The sequence below is a fragment of the Monodelphis domestica genome, chromosome 5, assembly GCF_027887165.1.
Source record: "Monodelphis domestica isolate mMonDom1 chromosome 5, mMonDom1.pri, whole genome shotgun sequence".
Taxonomy (NCBI): domain Eukaryota; kingdom Metazoa; phylum Chordata; class Mammalia; order Didelphimorphia; family Didelphidae; genus Monodelphis; species Monodelphis domestica.
This window is the reverse complement of record NC_077231.1, coordinates 14,942,110-14,959,587: the sequence shown is the minus strand read 5'-3', so window position 1 is coordinate 14,959,587 and position 17,478 is coordinate 14,942,110.

The window sequence follows — 17,478 nt, the reverse complement described above, 5'->3', positions numbered from 1 at the left end:
GCCGAATTCATCTACCTCTTCCCCCCAGCCACATGGAAAGTGTTAAACTGCACCACATTATTTAGGCAGGCCCAGTCAAAATGGGCCCCATTTAGTGTAACAGAGCCCATTTAAAGGAGCAGCCCTGGGTAGTAGGTTTATAAAGTTTCTTAAACAAGCTTCAGTCTCTCCCCACCCCCGACTCCTTTCAGCGAACACATTTCTTGGCTCCCAAAATAATTGCCTTTTAGAGTGTTAGGTAAAACAAGACAGGCAAACACAGTGCCCCATCCACCAGACAGATTTAAAAGGAAAAATACCTCCAACCACAAACCACCTGAACTACAGGGCTTCTCTCCCTCCTCGGGAGCTTCCAGCTAGCAGGACAGCGAGAGGCGGGACCCACAGACATGTTGTTTGTGGACTCCCAGTCTGAGGCCATCTCGAGGAGCCCACACCTGAACAGCAATCCCTTATACGGCCGAGTCCGCGTCCTGGCTCCCCTTTAATGTTCCCCAGCTGGGATGCTGCCCACCTTTCAAGGCTCCGTCGGGGGCCTCGGAGGACTCGGGATCTTTCTTTGGAAGGCGAGATAAGAAAATGCAACAGCACTCTCCCCCCAAGCAGTCAGATGTTTTATATAAATTCCATTCAATTCGTTGATCCGGGGCAAAGCGGGAACTCACCAGAAGCGGGGGAGCCCCAATAACGCAGGCCTCTGCCCTCATGGACAGCCTCCCCAGCATCGATGGAACCTGTCGCCCCTCCATCCCAAGGTGAACAGATAGAAAAGGAAAGGGGGACGAGGCAAGGCTAAAAAGCAAGTTGGGCTTCAAATAACTCAAAGTGGAGGGCACCGAAGTGGTTCAGGGAATTGAGAGCCAGGCCGGGAGACGGGGTGTCCTGGGTTAAAATCTGGCCTCAGACGTGTCCTAGCAGTTTCTGCTAGACACGTTTCTTAAAGAAAATTTGCTTAACTTAACTGCCATTGCCTGATCTTTGCCACTCTTCTGCCTTGGAACAATACACAGTATTGATTCCAAGATGGAAAATAATAATAATAATAATAATAATAGAAAGCGGCCTTATAGAAAATCTGCCTTGGAAATACCCCCCCAGAATCTCTACAGGATCACGTTTGGATCCTCTGGTCAGGTGACCTAGAGATTAAGAAGGATGTTTTTCTGATGATCTAGAAAATCGCCAACAAACAGGAAAAAGCACAGAAAAGGATACTTGCATGTGAAATCACTTCCCAGTGCCTAGCAGAGTGCCTGGAGATAGTAAGAACTTAATATATACTTCTTTATACATTTAAAAAAACAACTTTGTTAATTGGCTGCAGGGAGGGTATATAACCCTTTCCCTTACAAAGGAAAATAAATAATTATAGAGAAGACAAATTGATATTATTAGTCTAATACATGCACCTTGGAGTTAAATTTAAATGTTTAATGTTAACATTAACATAACAGTACCTCCATTCCATACCTGTCTGTATTCCCTCCTGAACTTCCTTCTGCTTTCTTCTATGAATTTTTTAAAAACCCTGCCATCTTAAAATGAATCCATTCCAAGGCAGAAGAGTGACAATGGGAGTTAAGTGACTTGCCCAGGGTCACACAGCTAGGAAGTAATTGAGGTACCATTTCAACCTAGGACCTCCCATCTCTGGGCCTATCAATTCACTGAGCCACCTAGCTGCACCCTCTTCTGTGTATTTTTAAATGTTTTATTGATGACTATTTTGACCAGGCTTCCTTTCTCCTGACTTTTTTTCACAATCTCCCTTGTGATTCTTGATATTTTATTCCCCTCAAATAAATTATGCTATAATTTTGTCTAGTTTAATGGTATGGTACTGAACTTGTAAATTAATTGGGAAGTATTATCATTTTTCTTATATTACCAAGGCTCACCCAAGAATACTTAATGACTCTCCAATGATCTGTCTTCCTTGCTTAAAGGAAATACTCCATCACAGATCACCCTTTATCAGGTGAAAACCCTTCTTTAATTGAATTAAAAAGAGAACAACTTTACTGGCTAAGCAAATAGTAACCAAACCATGGGGACTTTAAACAGAAAGAGAAATGATAGCAGTTTTTCAATTAAGCAATGGGTCAGTCTAAGAGCCAAGGGTTTGTTTCAAGCATATAAGCTAGGCCCTTAAGAAGTGGCCCCCACTGTGGGGTTGGGGTAGGAGAATATTCTCTCTATCTCTGTGTGTGTGTGTGTATGTCTGTCTCTTTCCCTCCCTCTATTCCTCCCTCTATCCCTCCCTCCCTCTCTGTCTCTGACTCTCTCTTTATCTCTCTCTCCCTCTCCTCCCCCTTCTCTCATGTTTTTATCTCCCTCTCTTCCTCCCTTTCTCCTTTCTCTCCCTCTCCCTGTCTCTATCTCCCCCTCCTTCTCTCTCTCTCTCTCTCTGTCTATCTCTGTCTCTTTCCCTCCCTCCCCACCTCCCCACATTGGTTACATTCTTAGGTAGACGCTCAGGATAAATACTGACCCAGACAAATGCAGAAATATAGCCACCAGAGGGAGGAACCAGTTTTCAAATAGTGGAACCCTTTGCACTAGCAGTGAATGCAAGCCGTGGGCTCAAGAAAGAACTTCCTGTCACTAAGAGTTTTGAGCTTACAGTTTGCCTTCATAACTATCTACTCTTATTGGGGTACCACCAATTTCATGGAGTGGAGAGGGGTGCATTTTGTACCAACTGTTCTTATCCCATTAAGTAAATCTTCTCTAAATGTAATACAAAATAAGGCTAACTGTCAGCCACCAAGCTAGTTACCACTAGAACCCTGGGAGATTATCCAACCAGTTATTTCATGTGCTAGTCTACCTCCTGGGGGTAATCCATTTCTTTCGTTTCTTCCTTTCTTCCTTTCTTCCTTTCTTCCTTTCTTCCTTCCTTTCTTTCTTTCTTTCTTTCTTTCTTTCTTTCTTTCTTTCTTTCTTTCTTTCTTTCTTTCTTTCTTTCTTTCTTTCTTTCTTTCTTTCTTTCTTTCTTTCTTTCTTTCTTTCTTTCTTTCTTTCTTTCTTTCTTTTTGAGGGCAACAAGCATTTATTAAGCACCTGCTACATGGCAGGCATTCTGTGTACTTTACAAATTTTACCTCATTTATTTCTGTATTTTGTAGCTGTATTCATTGTGTCTTAGTAAGTACACTCCCAGATACTGTATACCTTTTCTAGTTATTTTAAATTGGACTTTTCTCTATCTCATTCTTTTAGGTTTGGTTGTTACAGAAAGTTATGACAAGATAACTTTTGTGGATTTATTTTATATCTTTGCTCATATATGTAGCAGAGAGAAAGCCTGGGTTCAAATCTGCCTCTGACACATACCGATCATGTGACCTTGGTCAAATCCTTTAAGTTCTCAGTGTTCTAGCCAGAGATTCTTACCATTTTTGCATCATGGATCTCTATGGAAGTCTGTTCAAACCTATTAATTCTTTCTCAGAAAATGTCTTTAAATGCACAAAATAAAGTACATAAGATTACAACAGGAACCAATTGTATTTAAATAGTTGTCAAAATATTTTTTAAACAAATTTCTGGACCCCAGGTTAAAGAAAAGTACAAATTTAAGTTCTTCTTGCCACTGAAATCATAGGTCCAATATGTATCCCCTAATTTTTTAGCTGAATCTCTGGAGTTCTCTAAAGAAGCTAGCATATGATCTCAAACAATTTTTTTCTTTCTTCTTTGCCTAGGTTTATTCCCTCAATTTTTTTCTTGTATTATGACTGTGTCTTGCACTGTATTGCAAATATTAGGAATGATAATGGGCATCTTGATTCATTCCTGATCTAACTGGAAAGTCCTCACTTGATTTTAGATAGATACTGTTTATCATATTAAGTAAAGGTACATTTATTTCTGTTCTCCCATGCTTTTAACATAAAAGAGCTATATTTTGCTGAGAGATTTTTCTGCATCTATTAGTAGAATATGATATTGACTTTTTAAATTGTTTTGGTTATCAATATAGTCTATTATGTTTATAGTTACCCTAACATTAAGCTAGCTGTATTCTTTGTATAAATTCTTGGCATGAACCTGGTCATTGTGCTTAATGTTTGTAATATATTGTTATAACATCTTCGCCAATATCTTATTCAATATTTTACATAAATTGTTATTACAAATAGTTATAAGGATTTCTTTCCCTGCTTTATCTCTCCTTGATTTAGATTACAGGAGCATATTTATCTCACATTTATTTGTATATTTAAGAAGTTTTGTAAGATCCCTTCTTTTCCAGTTTTGGCAAATAATATATGTTAAAAACTGAATAAATTGTTCTTTGAAGGTTTGACAGAATTCACTTATAAATCTATCCAGTCTTGGGGGTTTCTTGGGGGGGGGGTCATTTATTGGTTGATCAGTTTCTTTTTCTGAGTTTAGGTTATTTATATTATTCATTGTTCTGATCATCTTAGTATTTAATTTTTTTAAACATTCATCCATTTCATTATCATTTTTACTAGCTTTTTATTGGGCAAAATAATTCTTTAGCAATGATTCATCAATTTTATTAATTTTTTAAATTTAGCTTTCACTTTTATCCTTTAATAGGTTTTTAAATTTCTATCTCTTCTTCCATTTTCAGAATCTCTTTTTTGTGTTTATGTGATAGTTTTTGAATGGATGCTATTCGAATTTGTTTTTCTTTTTTAGTTTTAGAAAAAGAATGAGAAAAACATAAAATATATAGTTAAAGTGGTCTGTTTCTACTCCTTTGCCCCTCTTTTCTTCAACAAACCCAGACCCCAATATTTTTCTAATACTTTCGTTTTATATTTATTTAGTCAATTTAGAATATTATTCCTTGGTTACAAGAATCACATTATTTCCCTCCTTCCCCTAAACCTACACTTCCCACAGCCGATGCACAACTTCATTGGGCATTACATGTGTCCTTGATCAAAACCTATTTCCATGTTGTTGCTGTTTGCATTAGGATGTTCATTTAGACTCTACATCCCCAGCCATATCCCCTCAACCCATGTATACAACCAGTTGTTTTTCTTCTGTGTTTCTACTCCCACAGTTTTTCCTCTGAATGTAGATACTGTTTTTTCTTCTGCATTCCTCCAAGTTAGTTAGAATCACTGCATTGCCACTAATGGAGAAGTCCATTATATACGATTGTATATATATATACACCACAGTGTATCAATTTCTGTGTACAATGTTCTCCTGGTTCTGCTCCTGCCACTCTGCATCAATTCCTGAAGGTCATTCCAGTTCCCATGGAATTCCTCCACTTTATGATTCCTTTGAGCAAAATAATATTCCATCACCAAAAGATACCACAATTTGTTCAGCCATTCCGCAATTGAAGGGTATCCCTTCATTTTCCAATTTTTTGCCACCACAAAGAACCCAGATATGAATGTTCTTGTACATGTCTTTTTCCTTATTATCTTTTTTGGGGTACAAACCTAGCACTGTTATGGCTGGATCAAAGGGCAAACAGTCTTTCAGTGCCCTTTGGGCATAATTCCAAATTGCCCCCAAGAATGGTTGGATCAATCCACCAGTGATGCATTAATGTCCCAACTTTGCCACATCCCCTCCAGCAATCATTACTTTCCAATGCTGTCATGTTAGTTATGTTAGTCATGTTAGTCATGTTACTAGATGTGAGGTGATACCTCAAAGTTGTTTTGATTTGCATCTCTCTAATTATAAGAAATTTAGAACACTTTTTTCATGTGCTTATTAATAGTTTTGATTTCTTTAACTTAAAATTGCCTATTCATGTCCCTTGCCCATTTATCAATTGGAGAATGGCTTCATTTTTTTTTGTACAATTGCTTTAGCTCTTTATAAATTTGAGTAATTAGACCTTTGTCAGAGATTTTTGATATGAAAATTGTTTCCAGTTTGTTGCTTCCATTCTAATTTTGGTTGCATTGGTTTTGTTTGTACAAAAACTATTTAATTTGATGTAATCAAAATTATTGATTTTACATTTTGTGATTTTTTTTCTAGCTCTTGCTTGGTTTTAAAGTCTTTCCTTTCCCAAAGATCTGACATGTATACTATTCAGTGTTCACCTAATTTGCTTATAGTTTCCATCTTTATATTCAAGTTGTTCACCCATTCTGAGTTTATTTTGGTGCAGGGTGTGAGATATTGATCCAAACCTAATCTCTCCCATACTATCTTCAAATGTCCCCAGCAGTTTTTATCAAATAGTGGATTTTGGTACCAAAAGCTGGGATCTTTGGGTTTATCATAGATTGTCTTGCTGAGGTCACTTACCCCAAGTCTATTCCACTTATCCTCCCTTCTGTCTCTTAGCCAGTACCAAATTGCTTTGATGACTACTGCTTTGTAGTATAGTTTGAGATCTAGGACTGCAAGACCTCCTTCCTTCACATTTTTTTTTCATAATTTCCCTGGATATCCTTGATCTTTTGTTCTTCCAAATTAACATTGTTATGGTTTTTTCTAATTCAGTAAAAAAGTTTTTTGGTAGTTCAATGGGTATGGCACTAAATAAATTAATTTGGATAGGATTGTCGTTTTTATGTTAGCTCGTCCTATCCATGAGCAGTGGATATTTTTCCAATTGTTTAGATCTAGTTTTAATTGTGTGGAGAATGTTTTGTAGTTCTGTTCATATAGTTCCTGTGTTTGTCTTGGCAGATAGATTCCTAAGTATTTTATATTGTCTAGGGTGATTTTGAATGGAATGTCTCTTTCTAGTTCTTGCTGCTGAGCTGTGTTGGAAATATATAGAAATGCTGATGACTTATGTGGGTTTATTTTGTATCCTGCAACTTTGCTAAAGTTGTTGATTATTTCTACTAGCTTTTTGGTTGATTCTTTGGGGTTCATTAAGGAGACTATCATATCATCTGCAAAGAGTGATACCTTGGTCTCCTTGTTGCCTATTTTAATACCTTCGATTTCTTTTTCTTCTCTAATTGCCACTGCTAGTGTTTCTAGTGCAATGTTAAATAATAGAGGTGATAATGAGCATCCTTGTTTCACTCCTGATCTTGTTGGGAAGGCTTCTAGTTTGTCGCCACTGCAGATGATGTTTGATGGTTTTAGATATATACTGTTTATTATTGTTAGGAAAGGCCCTTCTATTTCTAAGCTTTCTAGTGTTTTCAATAGAAATGAGTGATGCATTTTGTCAGTGGCTTTTCCTGAGTCTATTGAGCTAATCATGTGATTTTTGTTGGTTTGCTTGTTAATATGGTCGATTATGTGGATGGTTTTCCTAATATTGGACCAGCCCTGCATCCCTGGTATAAATCCTACTTGATCATGGTGGGATGACCCTCCTGATCACTTGATGGAGTCTTTTTGCTAGTATCCTTTTTAAGATTTTTGCATCTATATTCATTAGGGAGATTGGTCTATAGTTTTCTTTCTCTGCTTTTTACCTGCCTGGCTTTGGGATCAGCACCATATTTATGTCATTAAAGGAATTTGGTAGAACTCCTTCTTTGCTTATTTTGTCAAATAGTTTGTATAATATTGGGATTAGTTGTTCTTTGAATAATTGATAGAAATCATTTGTGACTCCTTCTGGACCTGGGGATTTTTTCTTAGGGAGTTATTTGATGGCTTGTTCAATTTCTTTTCCAAATATGGGGTTGTTTAGGTAGTCTATTTCTTCCTCTGTTAGTCTAGGCAATTTATATTTTTGTAAATATTCATCCATATCACCGAGATTCCCATATTTATTGCCATGTAATTGGGCATAATCATTTTAAATGATTGCCTTAATTTCCTCTTCATTAGAGGTGAGGTCTCCCTTTTCATCTTGGATACTGTCAATTTGGTTTTCTTCTTTCCTTTTTTTTAATTAGATTGACAAGTACTTTATCTATTTTATTTGTTTTTGCAAAGTACCAGCTTCTAATCTTATTTATTAAATCAATAGTTCTTTGATTTTCAATTTTATTAATTCTTCTTTGATATTTTAGGATCTTTAATTTAGTCTTCATCTGAGGATTGTTAATTTGTTCACTTTCCAGTTTTTAAATTTGCATGCCCAATTCATTGACCTCTGCTCTCCCTAATTTGTTAATATATGAACTCAAGGATATGAATTTCCCCCTGAGTACTACTTTGGTTGTATCCCATAGAATTTGAAAGGATGTCTCATTATTGTCATTTTCTTCAATGAAGATATTGTTTCTATAATTTGTTCTTTAACTGATTTTGGAAAATTGTATTGTTTAATTTCCAATTAATTTTTGATTTGCCTCTCCATGTACCTTTACTAATTATTATTTTCATTGCATTATATGAGGTTGCATTTATTGTTTATACTCCTTTGCACTTGTTTGCAATGTTTTTATGCCCTAATACACTGTCAATCTTTGTGAATGTACCATGTGCTGCTGAAAAGAAGGTATATTCCTTTTTGTCCCTATTTATTTTTCTCCACATATCTACTAACTCTAATTTTTCTAAGATTTCATTCACTTCTCTTACCTCTTTCTTATTTATTTTTTGGTTTGATTTATCTAGTTCTGATAAAGGAAGGTTCAGGTCTCCCACTAGTATAGTTTTTCTATCTATTTCATCTTTGAGCTCCACTAGTTTCTCCTCTAAAAATTTGGATGCTATGCCATTTGGTGCATACATGTTGAATACTGATATTTCCTCATTGTCTATACTGCCTTTTTTCAGGATGTAATTACCTTCCCTATTTCTTTTAACTAGGTCTATTTTTACTTTGGCTTTGTCAGATATCATGATTGCAACTCCTGCCTTCTTTCTATCAGTTGATGCCCAATATATTTGGCTCTATCCTCTTACTTTTACCCTATGCATGTCTACCTTCCTCATGTGTGTTTCTTGTAGACAGAATATGGTAGGATTTTGGATTCTAATCCATTCTGCTATTTGCTTGTGTTTTATGGGTGAGTTAATTCCATTTACATTCAGTATTATGATTACCAGCTGTGTATATCCAAGCATTTTGATTTCTACTCCTAGTCCTTTCTTTTCTTCTTTCACTATTTCCTTGTACACCAATGTTTTATTTTTAATCAGTCTCCCTAATGCCCACCCTTTTTTTACTTCCATTTATACCCCCCTCCCTTCTTATTCCCCCTTATTTTCTTTACAGTCTTTTTAAACTACCCCCACCCTCTCCCTCCCTTGTACTGCTTCTCTCCCCACCTGTCCATTTGTTACCCTTCAACTTCCCTACAGGACACAAATCAATTATCTGCCTCAATGGATTGGATTGTTCTTTCCTCTTTGAGTCAATTTCAATATGCATAAGAGTTGAGTATTTCCTATCTCCAACCTTTTTACCCTTCCAGTGTATTGATATTCACCCCTCCTGCCATGAACTTCTTTGTGACATATAAATTCACCCCGTTTAGATTCTTTTCCCCATTTCTTTTAGTGTTAATCTCTTTTTTAGCTCTAATTGTATATATGTGTATATATACACACATACATATGTATTTATGCATATATATAAATATATGCATATATATCTATATACATATTTATGTCGTGGCATTTCATCCTATAGAGTATGTCACTGTTCCATCTAAGTGTACTTCTTCTAGCTGCACAGGTGATAATAACAATTTTTAGGAGTCACCAATGACCTCTTTTCTTATAGCGATACATGTCATTTTAACTTATTGGGTCCCTTAAAAAAAAAGTTTGTGTTTTTTATGTTTTGTTTTCTTTTGTTTTTCTTTTTTCCCTCTTTTTAAATTACCTTTTGATGATTCTCTTGAGTTCTGTACTTGGTCATCAAATTTTCTGTTCAGGTCTGGTCTTTTCATTACAAATGCTTGGAATTCTTCTATTTTGTTAAATGAACTTACTTTCCCCTGTAAGAATATAGTCAGTTTTGCTGGGTAGTTGATTCTTGGTTGTAGACTTGGTTCCCTTGCTTTCCGGAATATTATATTCCATGCCTTTTGGTCCTTCAGTGTGGATGCAGCCAGATCCTGTGTTCTCACTGTGATTCCATGGTATCTGAATGACTTCTTCTTAGCAGCTTGTAATATTTTTTTCCTTGGTATGATAGTTCTTGAATTTGGCTATAACATTCCTGGGTGTTGTCAGTTGGGGATTAAGTACAGGAGGTGATCTGTGGATTCTTTCAAACTCTACTTTTCCCTCTTGTTCTAGAATGTCGGGGCAGTTTTCTTGGATAATTTCCTGTAGTATGATGTCCAGGCTTTTTCTTTTGTCATGGTCTTCTGATAGACCAATGATTCTTAAGTTGTCTCTCCTGGAACAATTTTGTAAATCTTCTGTTTTGTGAATGAGGTGCTTTATATTTTCCTCAATTTTTTCATTCTTTTGATTTTGTTTTATAGTGTTCTGCTGCCTTGTGAAGTCACTTGATTCTAGTTGTTGTATTCTGGTTCTTAAAGACTGGATTTCATCCCTGGCTTTTTGGTCATCCTTCTCCTTCTGGTCTGATTTTCTTTGGAGGTCATCTTTCATCTCCTTTGCCTCATCTTTTTGCCTCATCTTTCATCTCCTTTGCCTCATTTTCAAGCTGGTTAATTTTGGCCTTCAAGACACCATTTTCTTGTTTTAGTTCAAGTGCCTCTGTTTCCAGATGACTTATCTTAGTTTTTAAGTTCTTTTCCCAGTTGTCTTCAGCCTATCTTAATTATGTTTTGAATTGTATTCTGAGTTCTTCCAGAGCCTGTATCCAGTTTGCTGGGGTTTTGGGTTTTTTTTTTTTTTGCTTGGTGTCCCCTCACCCTTCTCTGTTCCATTTGTTCTTTGTTCATTGCCTGTGTAGAAACTGTTGATTGTAATTTTTCTTTTTCTGTTGTTTGCTCATATTTACCCCCTTCTTTACTCCCTGAAGTTGCCTAAGCTCTTGCTCCTCTCATTTTTTTTGGGGTTTGGGGCTTTTCTTTATGCCTTCACCCTTGGAGTTTTTTCAGCAAATCTCTCAGTGCAATCTGTGAGGGAGGGATGTTGAAGCTTGAGCTTCCCTGCCCTTTAGAAGCTTTGGGATTAAGTCCACCCGTCTGGGGGGGAGGGGTTTTGGAGCTCGGGCTTCCCTGCCCTCTGAAGGCTTTGATGGGATTAAGTCTGGCTGGGCTGCTGGATGTGCCCTGAGGCCAAAACCTCTGGAAAGGGGGGGGGGGCAATATGGAGTGTCTCTGCTGCTGCTGCAATTGCTGCCTGCTCTGCATTTCTTCTCTACTTGCTTCCCCACTGCCTGTGTTGGACACTCTGAGCCTGGCACAGCTTTGCCCACAAGGTACTCCCTCCTGGCCAGTGCTTTTGCCTGCCCAGAGGTTCCAGCTGCTGCTGGAGGTTTAGTGCTCTAGGTGGGAGAGTGGTCCCAGGACCTTCCTTCTTTCTTCCCCTTAAACCAGAGTGGTCTCGAATTCTGGCTTTGGGAGGCATACCTTTTAAGTTGAGTCCAGCAGGAGGGTTTCTTGGCTCTATCTTGTTAGGTTTGGTTTTCAGTCCCCTGGGAGCATTTAGTTTGTAATCAGTAAGGAAGCGTTTTCAGAGGTCTCAACATTTGCTGTCTCTATGCTGCCATCTTGACTCCACCTCCCTAATTCTTTTTAATAACCTCTTTTATACTCATCTCTTCAAAGGTGAAGTTTATTTTTCTTGGGACTATTCCTTCATTACCTCTTCTCTCCCTCTTATGCTTTTCTCTCTCCTTTCTCTGCTGAATTTGTTGTACATCTATCTCAAATTTTTTACTCATTCTCCTATAGCCAGATAGGCCCAAGTGGATAATATCCTGAGGAGCTATGTATTTCTGCTCTACTATCACTGGTTTAAATTCCCACTGATTGTGTGTATGCTTTCCCCAAACCTCCCCCCACATTACAGGCCAAAGACTAACACATCAATTCCATTAAACCACTTAAACATAGATTTTTTTTTTTACAAAAAGGTATTTACTTCAAAGATGTAGCAAGAATAAATTTACAAGCATTTCTCAAAATACTTCAGAGGTAATAATCTCCCCTAAAACATTTCAGTCTCTGGTGGGACTATGTTACACTTAGCTCAGGCCCTTAATGGCATTGCTCCTACCAATGGGGAATTACCATTTCTCTCAATCCTTTTCTCAGCTTCCACTCGTCCTACCAATTGGTCTCTCCATTGGCCTATTACTCTTGAAGATAAATCCTTGTCCTTAGGGTATTAATAAGGAATTGAGAAATATTAAATTATTCCTCTTCTTCCTAATATCTTCCCTAGTATATTCCTTTTTCTTTTCTGTCTTAAGACCAACAGAAAAGAAACAAATCCACATTGCCCTATTTACCTCCTGTGACTTTGGAAAACATTATGATTAAAAAGAACTTGCCTCTTCTCTCCCAAGAGATTATAAGCACTTCATCGTTTAGCCCCTTTCTCTTGCCTTGGTGCATTTGCACTTTATTATAATCTTTCCACCAGAAATTCTTGAAAGTCCTCTGTTTGGTAAAAGATCCATCCACCCCCCCCCCCCTTTACATGACTATTCAGTTTTGCAAGGTAATTCCTGGTTTTCTACCTTTTTTCTTTTTCCCTTTGGAATATTATATCCTAATAGACTGCTTCCTTTATTCCTGTTAAGTTTTGTAAAATTCTGATTATGTGTCTCTTTGGTACCTGAACTCTTTCTTTCTGGCTGCTTGCCATACTTTTTCTTTACCTTGGAATTTCTGAATTTTAGCTGTCATATTCCTGGGTGGTTTCAGTTTTATTTTAATTTCATGAAGCTACTGGTAAATTCTTTCTAGTTTTATTTAACTCTCGGGTTCTCATAGATCTATACAGTTTTCTTTGATGGTTCCTTCAAATATACTGTCCAGGATTTTTGTTTGATCATATTATCTATGAAGTCCTAAATCATCTCTCCATGATTAGTTTCCAGGTCAATTGCTTTTGATAGCAGGTATCCTACATTTTTTCAATCTTTTCATTTTGTTTTGACCTTTCTTGTTTTATCACATTATCACTGAATTCAATTTGCTTAGCTTTTTTCAGAAAGTCTTATTACTTGTCTTTTTTCCACTTCTAATCATTTTATTTCAATTTTTTCTCTATCTATTTTATAACTAGCTTCACCTTTTGAAATTCCCAGCTTAATTTCTTCCAACAACTCTTGTGGTCCTTATTGCCAAGACACTTTTTCTCTCTGAGGTTCCTGCTCATAGTTATTTTGAGGTTACTCTGTTCTTCTGAGTTCACCTCTCAAGTTTCTCTTACTCTAAAATTCATTATATTTGTTACTTTTTGTTTACTCATATTTTCAGTCTAAGTTCTTGGATTGGGGTTTATTTTTTCTGGAGTCAATTCTGGCATTCTTGGGTGCTTTTGGTGGACATTGTTTAGTTTTATCCCCTATAGTCTGGATATTGTAGACACTGCCAATCTGGATGGGGTGGTTAGTATTTCATCCTTGGTTTCTGCCCCAGTTTCCTGATGGATTACCAATAGTTTGGGCCTCAACTGTTCTCCTCCCTATCTTTAATCAAGATCCTCAATCAGGAGTTGGCTATAGGTCCACTATGCCCCCAAAGGGCTTCAATATAATATTGGAGACTTGGAGTCTTGGAAGAGTGAATTTTTACAGCAGTTACACCCAGACAGAGGTGTCCTTATCTCCTGTCCATTACTCCCAGTGCTCTGAGGAATACCTTGTCTCGGTGACAATTGAGGGCATTGGTTCTATTTTCTGTTTATATTCTTTCCAGTTATTGGAGCTGATACTGACTGATCTTGTTCAAAACACTGGCTCTTGAATAGTGGTTGTCTTTAGCTGTATTTGAAGGCACCCCCCCCCCTTGTAAAGATTATTTTAGCATTGTGACTTGAAATCTAAATTTAATTGGTCGCCAGGGAAAATCCCAAATAATAAAATACCCAAGTCAGCTGGAAATTTATGGTAATTGAATTGATATAGTGGAAAGAAACTAAGAAGGGAGAAGGAAAGGGCAAAGGATTTCTCCCACCTGGCTTGTATCAGGCGGGAAGATTAAGGGATCTAGAAAGTAAGGTTTGAAAGAGGAAGAAATCAGCCTGAACTGCAAAAGGGCTCAGCCAAGATGCCTGAGCCTGAATCAGCTCAAGAGCAAACTCACCTGCCACTACGCCAAGATGTCAGAACGCTTAGCACACTACCAGCCAGAATCGTCTCTTGGGGAAGCGGGAGAGAGAGGAAGTGACGTGCCTTGTATAGATGGTTTTACGCCACTTTCCTGCATCTCATCTGTACCAATGATAGCTTGGCTTGATAGGACAGCCCAGGTGTCTGTCCGCTGTTTCTGATTTGTCATTTGCTAGCACATGACCGTGTAATGTGGCTGTGCACATTACTGGGTGCTACACCAAGCAAGATGGAGAGAATCTAAAAATCACACCCTCACTTTCCTCTGCCCCTCTTATTTGCCTAAATTGGCACCATTTTCCTTAGTATGACTATTCTATCAGCCTCTGACATCTTCTGGCCATCTTTTGTGTAGTTCTAAACTAAAGAATTTACATGTTTTTAGTTTGGAGTGGATTTTTTTTTCAGATTTCTTTACCATTAGTGTTTCTGTGGCTCTTTTCAAATATTTTGAGAATGTTTTGTGGGAAATTTGGTCTTTTCTATGACCTTTCATGTCACCGTCTTCACTGGAAATCTAATCCACAACTAGGACGTGGGGTATGAGGGAAAAATTGAACAAAAAGCAAAAGAAGTTGTTCTATCCAGTTCTCCCAACTCATTTCATTTTTTATCAATTGCCCCTCCTTCCTATTTTTCCCCTCCAACTATGCTCTAAATCTCCTACTACTAATTTGGGGGAGGGAGAGTGGAATTGATATCTTTTATTTTTATACCATCTATATTTCCCAGTATATCCTTTCACTTCTTCCCAGAGTCATCCCTTATGACAAAGAATGAAAAAGAGGAAACCATTTAGCAAAATTAAACATGTTGAAAAATTCCAACATTATATACAGTATTCCCTGCCTGTATCCCCCTACCTCTGCAAAGAATTAGGGATGCCTTCTCACATTTCTTTTTTGGGGCCACACTGGATTATTATAATTTTGCAGTATTCATGGGGTTTTGTTATAAATATGTAATAAATTATATTAAATTTATTTATCCAAGAGAAACAAATTCTCATATTAGCTATATCCAAAAACCCACATCTCATTTTTCTCCTCTCCTCTACCCCTCCCCAAGAAGACAGGTAATATGATATAGGTTATATCACTTGTTAAATACTTATTTTATTATTAAATATTATTAAATACCACTAAAACCAACTCCACTTTATTCTAACCTTGCTTAACTAGATGAGAAATTACTTATTCAATCAGAGGCTTAAACTACATATGAAAAGTCTTTTAAAGCCATTGGATAAAATGAAATACACCTGGATAGGAAGTTTATTCTAAATGGCTGAGGGATTTTATGTCCTCTGGATCTTTTATATATAAATTAGAAATGGGAAGTTTCAGAAGTTTCAGAGAATGGAATGAAAGTCGGGTATATATACATATATATTAGGAACAGAACAAGAATTTAAGTTCCTATTATGTGCCAGGCATGATCATCTCTTTATTGATATCTCATTTGAGCTTCACAATGATCCCGGGATGTAGGTGCTTATTCTCTCCATTTTACAGTTGAGAAAACTGAGGTACTCAAAGATTAAGTGACTTGCCTAGTGTCACACAGCTAGTCTCTGAATCCACATTTGAACTCAGGTTTTTCTGATTATTCACTATGTCACCAAAAATTATTTTAGTCAGTCATCCTTAAGTAGATTTTAGAAAAATAGTATATAGAAAACATTCCTCCTCCCCAACCACCACCACCACCACCCAAAAGAAGTCTATGACATACTATCCCAGAGAAATGTAGACTCAATAGTAGAGACCTCATGGCCAAGGGGAATTTCTTTTCTTGAATACCAAGCTTTTTTTTTAAAGGATGCCACCTTCTAAATAGGCCCTTTCCTCAGGCCCCAGGCATTTTCATTTCTCTCTTTGAAACTGTTTTTAATTACTTAATGCATACTTTGTATTTACTTCTCTGTGTATGTATTTTGTTCCCCTATTAGAATGTAAGTTCCTTGACAGCAGAAACCATTCTATTTTTGTCTTCTATCTCCAGGCACTTATTGTTTCCTAAATGGAATTGTTCCATTAAATGGAGATGAACAGAAGAACCTCCCAATTCTATCTCCAACATTGGTCGCAGCATCCTTCTCCCAAGTAGTCTGAGTAAAATGATACGAACCTTCAGAAAAGGAGACCTAAGAGATCCAGCCTCCAAAGGAGGCTCTTTCAACAATTCTCCCTAACGTGGGAAGTACATGACTGCCAGGAGATCCCTTTTCTGAAATGCTAGAGCAATATAGAAAAATACCTTGATGAAACAACATAGAAAGATCATAGAGTTCTTCTCAAAGGAGAAGCAGATTTCACTAAATAGGAAAGTATACGGTTCATACAATACCATTAACTTGAACAGCAAAGCACAGCTAAATTAATTTTACCCCCAAATATATCTCAATTACAGCAAAATCTGAGAATCTAAATCTAAATTCACAAACGTATCCATTTATACACAATGCATGGCTCAGTCATAAAAAAGTCATATTAGTGAATGTCTATATAAGTGCATAGAAATATACACATGTAGGTATATAAACACATAAGTATACAGATAGATGCATATAACAAACATTCTTTGATTGCAAACACATTATTATAATCAAACATTGTTTGTAAAGTGGGATAAGGTCAAAACAAGTCAATTTTACCTACATCATAGCCTTTTGGCACCAACTAATTCTCAACGTTGGTAGAATTATCACCAAAAAATAGGCATTTCAAAGCAACAAAAGATGAGAAACATTTAAAAGGATGCTCCTGAATTTTATCCTCACATGAGTACTTATAATTTACTGTCTGATGTGTTTTCCAAGGCTAGTTCTGATATCCAATATCTTACTTGAAGGGCAGAAGTAGATAGACTTTATAGTAAGATAACTATTATTGTTGTTGTTATTAATAAAATTATAATAAGGAGGGTACATTAGATTATCTAGTCTCCAAATAAACACATACACACCCATATCCATTATTAAAATGCATTTCAAGGAAGGTTTCCAAAAATACATAATGATGTACCTTTGCTAATTTAAGAAAAGAGAAAGCAGCTATTAGAAATAAAAGCAATAAAAACCCTTCCAACAAATGTCAGGAATAGGCTACAAATGAAATTTCTCAGATAATAAATTAAAATGATGTAACTTCTCTTCTAAAATGAATATATAGGGGGTAGCTGGGTAGCTCAGTGGATTGAGAGCCAGGCCTAGAAACGGGAGGTCCTAGGTTCAAATCTGGCCTCACCCACTTCCTAGCTGTGTGACCCTGGGCAAGTCACTTGACCCCCATTGCCTAGCCCTTACCACTCTTCTGCCTTGGGCTCCAAGACAGAAGGTAAGGATTTAAAAAAATAAAATTAAAATTAAAAAATAAATA